The sequence below is a fragment of the Elephantulus edwardii genome, unplaced genomic scaffold (assembly GCF_000299155.1).
Source record: "Elephantulus edwardii isolate Elephantulus edwardi_28Jun2011 unplaced genomic scaffold, EleEdw1.0 scaffold00085, whole genome shotgun sequence".
Lineage (NCBI taxonomy): Eukaryota > Metazoa > Chordata > Mammalia > Macroscelidea > Macroscelididae > Elephantulus > Elephantulus edwardii.
In genome coordinates this window covers 7,882,086-7,894,919 of record NW_006399835.1, presented here as the reverse complement: position 1 = coordinate 7,894,919, position 12,834 = coordinate 7,882,086, and positions in this window count along the sequence as shown.

Below are 12,834 nucleotides of genomic sequence, written 5' to 3'. Positions count from 1 at the left end.
GGTCTTACACAATTTAGTTTATAACATTTACCTCTAATTGTCAATACATCAGTCAGATCTAGTTTGTCAATAAATCCTGACATTTGTACCTTTAACACACCTGCAGAATTTCATCATTACTCACAAACCCAACACCTTGATTTTTACCAATAAACTGCTGTCTACATTATTACAAAAATCTTTTAATACTGTTGTTGTTGTTACATGCCATCAAGTAGGCTACTACTTATAGTGACTCTGAACATATCTGAACTTTGTTCTAACCTGCATCAACCTCATTACCTCCAACAGACTCAAGCCCATCAATATAGTCAGTGTATCAATTAATCTCATTGAAAGTCTTCTTTTTCTCTACGTTTTCCAGCATGATGTCAATTTCAAGGACTGGTTTCTCTTCATAATCTGCTTAAACAATTAGATACTATCTCATTCCAGTAGCAGTGGCAAAGTTTAACAGTATAGCAAGAAATGACTGTTGGAGAGGATGTGGAGAGATAACTTTTATACACTTTTGCTGGGATTATAAAATGGTAAAAGCACTCTGGAAGGCAGTTTGGCACTTTCTCAAAAAGCTGAACACAGAAACTCCCTATGACCCAGCTATTCTACTGCTTGGAATATACGCTGAGAGAAAAAGAACTGAGGAACAAATGGATACTTGGACACAAATGCTCATAGCAACATTATTCACCATCACAAGAACATGGAAACAGCCCAAATGTCCAGTTCAATGTCAATTGAATGAATTGAGAAACTATGGTAGAGTCACATGATAGAATACTATGTAGCACACAGGAGCCATGATTTTGTAAATTACTCCCTAATTTTGGAGGTACTAGAAAGCTTTATGCTAGGTGAACTAACTCAGTCCCATAAGGACAAATATTGTATAAGACCATTATAGTAGAATGAGTATGAGGGTATACGATGTGAAGGCTTGGGAGCAGAGAGATGAGGATGCATAGGGGGCGAGTGGTTAATTCTAGGGTTGCAAAATTTGATGGATGGCTGGAGGGATGAGTGAAGCAAATGAGAAAGATACAGAGTGAAAAACAATGGATATGGCCTTTGTCAACAAACTAGTAAGAAAGAGAGATAGAGACAGACACAGAGATAAAGAGAGAGAAAGAAAGAGAGAGAGAAAGGAAAGAAAGAAACGACAAAAAAGAATATATGAGATGAAGTTTGACTATCTTTGCCTCTAACGAACACACTGGCTGCACTTCCTCCGACAGAGATTTGTTTGTTATATGGAAATGCATAGAGTATAAACATTACTTTTATGCAACATGACAATTCAATGATTTCAACTCTTCTTCAATATTTCTTATTCATTTTACAAAGTCCAGACACGTATGAATTGGAAAAATAATAGTTTATATGAGGAGCACTTTCATCCTGGAACTAAAATTCTTGATCTTTAACGTTGTATAGAGGTCTTTAACAGAAGATTTTTTTTTTAGTGCAACATATCTTTTCATTTCTTTTGTACTGCTGCCATGGGTGTTGTTTGTGAGTACAAGCAAAAGGAAGTTGCTGTTTATGTCAATCTTTTTCCATCTATGATGATATTGTCTTTTGGTCCAATGATAAAGATTTTTTAGTTTTAGATACTGAGATATAGTCTATATTGAATTCTGTACCCTTTGATCTTCTGCAAAAAGTGTTTCAGATATTTCTGACTCTCTGAAAGCAAGTATGTGTTATCTGCATAATCCAAGTTTTTGGTGAGTCTTCCTCCAATCCGATGCCACATTATACTTCATGTAGCCAAACTTTTAAATCATTTGCTACATGAAGATTGAATAAGTAAAGAGAAAGAATACAATACTTTCATACAGCATTCCTGATTTTAAATCACACAACGTTCCTTTGTTCTTTTAGGTAACTCTTCTCTTCTTTGTCTAGATATAGATTTTGTATAGACATAGTAAATGTTCTTAATTTCCTATTCTTCTCAATGTTAACTCTAACTTGTTTATATAATATTGAAGTGTTATATGTAGTTATATATAGTTTTAGTCTTTTAATAAATGTCTTTATTTTTACCATGGACCTTATAAGCCTATTTTCCATACAGTTATTATTGTTATATGCAGAAGGTCAAGGACCAGCCTCCTATATGGATTGAAGCTTAAAATCAAGAAAACAAAGATTTTAATCACTGGACCAATTGGCAGCATCACTATGGATGGTGAAGAGATTGAGATAGTTAACAGTTTTAGCTTACTTGGCTCCACAGTCAACACTTTTGGTAACAGCAGCCAGGAAATTAAGAGACGAATTGCATTGGGAAAGTCAGCTGTCAGGGACCTCTCAAGAGTACTGAAGAGCAACAACATCAGGCTGGAGATTGAGGTGCGCCTGATCCGGGCTATAGTCTTCGCAATTACGTGCTATGCATCAAAGAGTTGGAAGCACCATGATAAATGGAGAAGAAACTGAGGTTGTTAACAGTTACAGCTTGGTTGGCTTCACAATCAACACTCCTGTCACCTGAAGTCATGAAAGCAAAAGACAAATTGCATTAGGTAAATCTGCTGTCAGGGACCTTTGCAAAGTACTGAGAAGCGACAATGTCTAGATACTAAGATATATCTAATCCTGTCTACGATCTTTGCATTTACTGCTATGCATTGCAGATCTGGATAATGACTCAGGATGATAGAAGAAGAAATGATACATTTGAGTTGTGGTGCTGGAGAAGAGTCACACTATGGACCCCTAAGAAAACAAACAGGTCTCTCTTACAGAGGGTGAAACCAAGTTTTTCATTGGAGGCTAGGATTTTCAAACTCTGTCGCACATACTTTGGACATGTAGCCAGGAGGAACCGATACCTGGAGAAGACATCATGCTCGGAAGAGTGGATGGACAGATACAGTAACTAGGGCAATGGGGTAGATGTGTCAGAGTCAGTGAGACTAGCTTAGGACAAAATAGCTTTCAGAGCTATTGTACATAAAGTCACTATGAGTCATAGGTGACTTGACGACGCATAACAACAACATTATATTGGTCTAGTGAGATGATTTTTTATTTTAAGTTTATATGTAATTCATATTGAATATTATCTTTTGTTTTCTTCAATAAGTACTTGAAGTCTCCTTCACTTTCTGAAAGCAAGTTTGTGTCATTTTCATAATGCAGATGGAATCTTCCTCCAATCCTGATTTCTCATTCTTTTTCATAAAGTCCAATTAATGGAAGTATTTATTCATCATACATATTTAAAAGTTATGGAGAAAGGCTATAACTCTAGGACACGCATTTTGTGATCTCTTATTCTTTTCAAACAGGTTTCACATGAGCATAATTAAGAGTTCTGGAATTTCTTTTCTCTCAATGTTATCCATCCAAAAATCATTTTGTAAACTACAAAACAACTATGAGATATCATCTCACCCAAGTAAGAATAGCAATATTTAACTGAACAAAACCAACAAATGCTGGCGAGATTGTGGAGAAAATGGAACCCTTATTCACTGTTGGTAGGAGTATGGAATGATGCAACCACTATGAAAAGCAGTATGGTGCTTTCTCAGAAAGTTGCATATAGAAATACCATTTGACCCAGCAATTCCACTACTGGGAATATACCCCAAAGAAACCATAACCACCACCCAAGCAGATATATGCACACCCAAGTTTATCACCGCTTTGTTCACAATAGAAAGTGTTGTAAACGACCTAAGTGCCCATCAACAAATGAATGGATAGAGAAGTTTAGGTATATTCACACAATGGAATACTATGCTTTATTGAAAAACAATGAACCCATGAAATAGTATTCAAAATGGGTGACTCTGGAGGACATTATGCTGAGTGAAGTATCTCAGTTATAAAAGGACAAATACTGGAAATGCCACTGTTGTACAACGGGAATGACATTAGAGTTGGGGGAAGACTGAGAAGGATGGGATAAATTATGTATCTTCATTGAAACGGATGAGGAGAGGACTGTTTAGAAGGGATATATGATTAAGTATTACCATGACAGGAGTCCAGAACGAAGGGTGCATAGTGGAGTGGACTTGGGGAGGGGGATTGTATAACAATGAAAGAATTTTTGTTTTACTTTTCAAAAAGAAGAGTGAAATGCTGAGTGGGGGGCAGGTTGTACATAGAGAAAAATGCAACAATGAAGAATGGAAATCCAAAGTCCCTGTAAACTTTCATTAAAATTAATAATAATAAAAAATCATTTTGTAGACTACTGAGGAGCAGTGATGTTCATTTGAAGACTAAGGTGCACCTGATTCAGGTCATGGTCTTACAGAGATAACAGAAGAAAAACTGGTACCTTTGAAATGTGATGTTAGAGATGAGCACAGAATATCCCATGGACTTCAATAAGAATGAATATGTCTAGAAAAAGGTGCAGCCAGAGCTCTCCTTTGAGGCAAAGATGACAAAACTTAACAGCTTGTAATTTGGACATGCTAGGAGGGGATATCCCTTGGAAAAAGATACCATGCTTGAAAGGTTAGAGGGTCAGCAAAAGAGAGAAAAACTCCTTTGTGGATAGATTGATAAAGTAACTGCCCTGATGAACCCAAGTACATCAGATACCCTGAAGTTGACACTGGATAGGACAGGAGTCAGGTCTGTTGTTCACAGTGTTGCTGTGAGTATATTCAACTCAATGACACCTAGCAATAACAATAATAGCATATATATCAGGTATTTGTGCATCAAACACTCAGATACAAGATCCTAGGATTTCATTGCCCAAGAATATGGACTTAATAGTACTTTGGATTTAGTAGATAATAATTAGAAATGTATTGAGTGAATAAATCAAAAGGTGAAGAGTTTTTAATAAAGATACATTAAAAGAAAAGTAAGTAGAAGTTTCCTGTTTGAAGAATATTTACCTTAGATAGTTATACATGTTTGCATCATACACATTTAGATGCACTTTAGGAAATTTGGTGGCCTACTGAATAAACACTGCATTGCTATCCTGAAGTCACACAGTTCAAATCTGAACAACCATCTGCTTAGCACGAGGATGGGAAATACACTCCCATGTGATTAGCTGCCTCTGAAAACCCATTGCAGGATAGGCTATGGATTAGTTTTGACTCACTGAAACATAAAAACAGCAACAACAACAACTTAACCACTACTTTTGTGGGGAAATTATTAGAACTTGAATGAACAAGGGAATCCATCATTTGAATCTCTCCAACAAAACCTAGAGAATGTCTGCATTTTTGGTCCAAGTAACTTTAATTTCCAATATTAACTACTATATGGTATTATGACTTTTGGAAAAGTTAATCCATGAACATCACTGAGATGTGTAATATTTCTCAAGACTCATATAGAAATAAACATTAAGTAACAGAATCATGGAAGCTAAAGAAAATGGGTTCACAGGCCAGTGTAATAAGTTGTAGGCAAAATAACCAGTCTATATAAAATTACTTTTAAAATTAATTAGAATAGTAACTACAGCCATGTCTGAAAGAGATCACAATAGAAGATCCTAACAAAGTAGAAGAAAAATGGGGAACAAAACTCAAAAAGATGAACACAGTCAGCCTTACCAATCTGAGACTTTGATCCATACTCATCACAGAGCCTTGGAAATTAAGTTTATTTTTATAAGAATGTAATTTTAAGTTAATATCTCAATCTTAATGTATTCAGGAACACAGTTTACTCTCTGTTATTGAAGAGAAAAAATAATTGTGAGATTTTAGTGCTAAGATAGACATTTATGCTATTAGCATCTAAAATAAAATGAGTTTTGTTATACAAAATAAACACATTGGAGCAATAATGTACACCTTTGTTCCACCTCATTTATGCTTGTTGCCTTTTCTGTGTCCTCGACATCTGTGACACTTCTGATTGTTATTTAATTACTTATCCTCAACTTTCTTTCTTCTGCTTGTAGTTGTAAATATATTTTCATGCTTCTAAAGGACATTTGTTTTCTGAAAGTAAACTATCTATTAATAAACCCTGCATGAAAGAGGAAGCCACATGAAGTGGAGAGCAAGTTTATCTTCTCTGAGTTCTAATTAAAAGAGGATAAAGCAAATGTGAAAATGTTGTTGTCATATGGTGCACTCGACAGAATCATGATTCATCTGACTTTGCTTTATTTATTACTTCCTGATCACCCAATAGAAAGGGTAGCACTTATTATAGCTCAGAGCTTGGTTCATAGGCAGAGTATAAACATACAGTGGATGTTGTTGTTGATGATCATTGCTGTGGTGCAGGGCACAACTTATAGCAACTCTATGAACAAAAGACCTAATGCCTTTCCATAACTATCATCATTTCTCCAAGTTCATAGTTTCCCCAGGCATGTGGTTTAGGAAGTGGATGCCACTTCCAGTGTATGTAAAATGTTAAATTTCAAATTTTCAGGTTTTACAATAATGCATTTAACAGAAAGTCAAGCTACCTGAAAGAAATTTGAGGCCACAGAGAAACATAGTGGTGTTCTGTCTCAACTCTTCATTGTAGTTCAAGGTCCTACAACCCTATTTCAAACTCATTAAGGTGCTTCCTAAAGGCAATGATCTGAAATGTTTCCAGAGACACTTCTAATCTACATCTTGTATCTATTGAAATATACCAGTTTTAGTCATCTGTGTTTAATATCTCAGTCACACAAAGATTATTAGAGCCTTGGTGCAGTATGGGAAGCATTTGACTAGTAATGGAAAGGTAGGATCCACCAGGTGTTCCACGAGACAAAGATGTGGCCATTTGCTACCACAAATGTCATAGCTTTGGAAACACTTTGAAGTGGTTCTACTCTCTTTTGTAAGACTACTGTGAGTTAGCATTAACTCCAGCAGTTTTGACTTTTTTTTTTTTTCTGATAATACAAAATGTTGGAGAGTGGGCTGATTCATTCTATTGGTTCTGGAGTCAAGCTGCTTGTGCTCATATAATATTTCATTACTTACAGATTCTCTGGACATCAGTACACCTTCCTATAGCGATTTTCCAAAGTTTTAATATAATGACATTCCCTTTTATAGAATTATTCTGAAAACTAGCAAATACTCTATAATAGAGTGCTGAAAATGTTCTTAAAATGTTAATGATTGCCATGGAATGTAAAATCCATTTTAAATTTGTTTTGAATTGCTTGTATCTTTTAGATCCAATAATATGGAAAGAAACTATATCTCAAATTTCCATAACTTTAAAATGAAACAAAGCAAAATTCATCATGTTCTGGGTTTTGCTATTACAGCTGCTATTGAGTCAACTGTGAAACTTAGCTGACCCATGAACAATAGATTATATGTAACCTGCACTATTCTCACAATATTCTCTATGCTTGTTAAAGCCCATGACTGAAGTGCCTGAGTCAGTTCATGTTATTAGGGGTCCTCCTTTCCTTCATCAACCTTCTATTTTTCAAAGCTTACAGTTAGGATTATATATGCAAAACATATGAAATAAAGTTTCACCACTTCCTCATTACATCACTGTAGTGAAATTGTTATATTTGGAGTTATTATTGTTGTTATGTGCCATTGAGCCACCCATGACTCATAGTGACCTTGTGGACAACCGCTCTAAAGCCTGCTCTATCCTGGGCCAATCTTATTTCTCTGAAACACCCACCTTCATTACCCCAGTCACTGAATCAATCCATCTCATTGAGGGTCTTCCTCTCCTGCACTGTTTTTCCACCCTCTCTAAGGACTGTTATTATGTACTGTCTAATCATCAGAATGACTTGTGACCCTATGAACAACAGATCTGAACTGTTTCCTGTCCTGTGTCATACACATCATCTCTGACATACTTGAGCCCATTCTTACAATTACTAGGTCAATCCAGCTTGTTGAAGGTGGTTCTGTTTTTTGCTCACCTTCCACCCTTCCAAGTATTATGCCCCTTTCCCAGGAATAGCCCTTCCTAACATCATGCCCAAAGTATGTGAAATGAAGCTTTGACATCCTTGCCTCTACGGAGTATTCTGGATGCACTTTCTCCAAGGACATATCTGTTTGTTCTTTTGACAGTTCATGGGATAGTCAATACTCTCCTCCATTATCTCAGCTCAAAGGTACTAATTCTTCTTTTGTTATCCTTAGTCATTGTTCAGCTTTCAGATGCATTGCAAGTGACTGAAAAGAACATAACCTAGATCAGGCATAGTTTAGTCTTTAAACTGACATCATTGTTTCTTAATACTTTGGAAAGGTTCTTGACATCAGATTTGCCCAAATGCAATACATCTTTTGACTGATTTCTGGACATCTGATATTGAGAGTGTGGATCATGGATCCAAATAAGGTGAAACTGTTGACAATTTTAATCTTCTGTATCTATTATGATGCTGACTATTGGTCTAGTGGTGAGGTTTTTTGTTTTCTTGATGTTGAGATGTAATCCATATTGAAATCCGTATTGTAGTATTTTACCTTCTACAGCAAGCACTTCAAATTCTCATTACTTTCAGCAAGCAAGATTGTCTCATCTGTACAATGCAGATTGTTGATGAGTCTTTTGACCTTGATTCTTACAAATTTCAACTTTTCAAATAATTTGTTCAGCATACAGATTGAGCAGACATGGAGAAAATGCACAGCCTTGATATACACATTCCTTAATTTTTATATTTTTCCTATAGTCTTCCCCAAGAAGAAGGTGAAATAGAGTAATGAAAAGAAAATAAAAAGTTTGAAATAAAACTTCTATAATTTTAAAACCTAGCTTTAGAAGTTGTCAATTTTGTAAACACAAACAGTTAAGCAACAGATGGCACTTGCTTAAGAATTTTGATACTCCATTTCTATATCTGTGAAAGACATTGTTCTTCTGATAATATCTGGAATTTTACCAGAAATATGTTAATGTATTAAAAAATAGAACAATAGCAAAAAGAACCAATCAAGCAAACACAAACCAAATTAATTGTATTGTGACCCAACTTTGCTCCTTAAAATTCAAGGATTTTAATGTCAATTTTCATTCAACTCTTAATTCACTATGTCAACACTTCCGCATATGAAGAAGTATTTAAACTTCCCTTTGAAATTATCGGTATCTTTCCCTAGACAGCATTTGTTTCTTTAGTTCTTCCTGTTGAAAATCCTCTCCATAGCTACATTCTACCACTTTGGTATTAAAGTCTTATAGATTCCATTTCAAGCCCACTATTACCTCTCCTATTCAAAATTGTATTGGAAATCTTAGCAATAGTAATAAGACACAAAAAGGAAATGAGAGGTAGCCAAATAGGCAAAGAGGAGATAAAATTATCTCTATATGCAGATGATATGATAGTATACTTAGAAAACCCTAATGACTCAGCACAAAATAAACTACTGGACATAGTTGACCAGTTCAGCAAAGTGGCAGGATACAAGGTCAACAAATAAAAACCAGTTGGATTTCTCTACAGTGACAAAGAGAATACAGAACTGGAGCTAAGAAAAACAATACCCTTCACAATAGCTAATCAAAGGATTAAATACTTGTGAGTAAATCTAACCAGAAGCACAAAGGATCTATTCAAAGAAAATTATAAAACATTAATACAAGAAACAAAGAAATGCATGACTTTGCAGATACGTAATTACTAATCTAGACCATTAGTCTAGAACTTATAGTGAGATCCTAATGCTGATATCAAGTTATTTAGTCTGATCCTGAAAAAAAAAAGTTACCTTAAAAATCTTTACAGGAATTGAAAAACAAGGAACTCATGCAATATTATTTCAAATGGATGACCCTGGAGGACATTATGCTGAGTGAAATATCTCAGTCACAAAAGGACAAATATTGTATGGTGCCTCTGTTGTAGAATGAAGCTAACATCAGTGTGAGGGTAAGACTGAGAAAAACTGGATAAATTATGTATACTGCATTGAAGCCGATGAGGGAGAGAACAGTTTAAAAGTAATATATTTTAGAGCACTATGACTATCATAAGAGTTTGGAATGAGGGTTGCATAGTGGAGTACACTTGGGATGGGGGGGTGCGGCGGGATTGTATACCAATGAAGGAGTTTTTCTTTTGCTTTTCAAGGAGGTGGGGGTGCGGTGGGCGGGGAGAAAAGTGCAACGATGAATGAATGTAAATCCAAAATCTTCGTAAATGTTCATTGAAATTAATAAAAAAAATATTTACAGGAGCAAAATGCCTTATTTTTTTCCCTATGGATTGGCTGACCCTCCAGTGGGTTTTGAGAGACCATAAATTACACAGGAAGAGACTGTCCATCTTTCTCCCATGAAACAGCTAGTGGATTTGAACTGTATGCCTCTCATATGGCAGGACAGCTCCTAACTGCTAGGCCCGTAGTAACCCACTCTCTCCATTCATTTTTTCCCCTCTCTCTCTATCTCTCTCCCTTTCTCTGTCACTCTTTTCATGTTGGCTGTATTTTCGAAGGAACAAATTCACGGACAGGGATATTATTTTGTAAAAGGAGGAGGGTTAGAGAAAAAAACCTCTTGAGCAGGGAGACTGATACAATTATGAGGAAAGACTCTCAACAAGAGAGATTGAAATAGTGACTACCACAGTAGGCATGAACAGGACAAGAATTGTGAGATTGGTAAGTTGTGGTTCAGATCTTATAAGGTTTGATGAGTAGTTGTCAATTTGACAGCTCTTGTGTGTCAGGAAGTGCAAGGATAGCACAGGATAGAACAGGGTTCATATCTTTTGTTCATAGGGTCACTTTGAGTTATACTTGACTCGACCGCACCTAACAACAACAATAAATACTTGAAATGATTTCTCATTAATGTTTTAAAAATATTAAAACTGTTGCCATCTTTTGGTTCTGACTCATAATGACCCCATGTAAAATAGAGTAGAACTGAGTTTTCTTGACTGTAATCTTTATGGAAATTGAGGTCCACTCCAGTCTTTCATTGTTCTCCCGGATTGATTTGAACTGACAATCTGTTGTTGCAAATTGTTTTTGCCATGCTTCTTGCTGTGTATTGTTGAGTCAGAATAAATTCATAACTGATCTCCAAGCAGTAAAGCACATGGTAGGAGGTTGCCCATCTTTTTCCTGTAGGGTAGGTAGCTCATAGATTCAAAATGCACACCTTGGAGTTAACAACTCTACTTCTTGCCACTAAATTACCATAGCTGAAAGGTCCTTAATTGCAATTTTAAAACTCAAAACTCTTTGTAGCTGATGCGTTGGGCTTCCAAGATTGTTGGTATCCTAAATAGGTAAGGACTTCCAACTTAAAGGCAGGTTGTTCAAATCCATTAGCGGCTCCAAAAGAGCAAGATAGGTAATTTCCTTTTGTGAGGTTTACAGCCTTTGAAAACCCATGGAAGGTCAGCTATAGCCACAACAGCATATTTCAAGAAAAGAGATTTCCATTCTTTCTCCTAATCCTAAATTAATGAGTTTGAACTTCCAGAGAGAAATGACCCTCCAGTTAGCAGCAAAAATTTTGAGTGACTATACAGACATGTTGTTGTTGTTATGTGCCATTGACTCATAGCAACCCTATGAACTCATAGCTCTGAAAGCTGCCTTATCATAAACCAATCTCATCAACTTCGAAAGACCTAATCCATTTCCCCAGTCATTGATTCAATCCATCCCATCCTGGGTCTTCCCCTCCTGCATTGTCCCTCCATTCTCCCAAGCACGGTGTCCCACTTGAAGGACTGGTCCCTCCTGGCCACATGTCCAAAGTATGGGGCTTGCTTCCAGGGAGCAGCGTGGTTTCACCCTCTCCAGGACATATCTATTTATTCTCCTGGCAGTCCACCGTATGTATGTTCAACATTTTTCTCCAGCATTACAATTCAAAGGCATCAATCCTTCTTTTATCTTTAGTTATTATCAAGCTTTCAGATACATAGCAAGTAAGTGTGAAGACCATGGCCTGGATCAGGTACACTTTGGTCTTCAGACTGATGTTGTTGCTCTTCAGTACTTTAGAGAGGTCCCTGATAGCAGATCTTCCCAATGCAATCAGTCTTTTGATTTCCTAACTGCTTATGCTTAGTGTTGATTTCAGAACCAAGCAAGCTGAAGTTATCAGCACCCTCAGTCTCTTCTCCATCCATCATTAAGCTGCAAATTGGGCCAATGGTGAGAATCTTTGTTTTCTTCAGGTTGAGCTTCAATCCATATTGAAGACTATAGTCCTTGACCTTCTGCATCAAATACCTCGTTTCCTCCTCAGTTTTAGCAAGCAAGGTTGTGTTATCTGCACAATGCAAGTTGCTGATGAATCTTCCTCCAAACCTGATGTGACGTTCCTCCTCATAAGGCCCAGCTTCCGTAATGATCTTCTCTGCATATAGATTGAGAAGATATATAGGATACATCCCTGACACACAAGGATACTGAACATGCAATGTTTCCCTGCTCTGTTCTGACTACTGATTCCTGGTTCATGTATAGGTTTCACATGAGCACAATTAAGTGTTCTGGGATCCCCATTCTTCTCAAATTTAGCCACAATTTGTCATGATCCACACAGTCAAATGCTTTTGAATAGTCAGTAAAACACAGACAATCTTCTGGTACTCTCCACTTTTAGCCAAGATCCATATAATATTGGCTATGATGTCCCTAGTGCCATGGCTTCTTCTAAACCCAGCCTGCACATCTGAGAGTTCTCTGCTGTTTCAGTCAGTTTTTTTTTATAATCTTCAGCAAGATCACGCTTTTGTATGATATTAGTGATAGCGTTCAATAATTTCTATGCTCTGTTGGGGAACTTTTTTTTAAATGAATAAATACAGATCTCTTCTAGTCAGTTGGCTGGTTAGTTGTCCTCCAGTTTTCTTGGCATAGCCTGCTGAGCATGTCCTGGGCAGCATCTGTTTGCTGAAATATGTCAATTGAT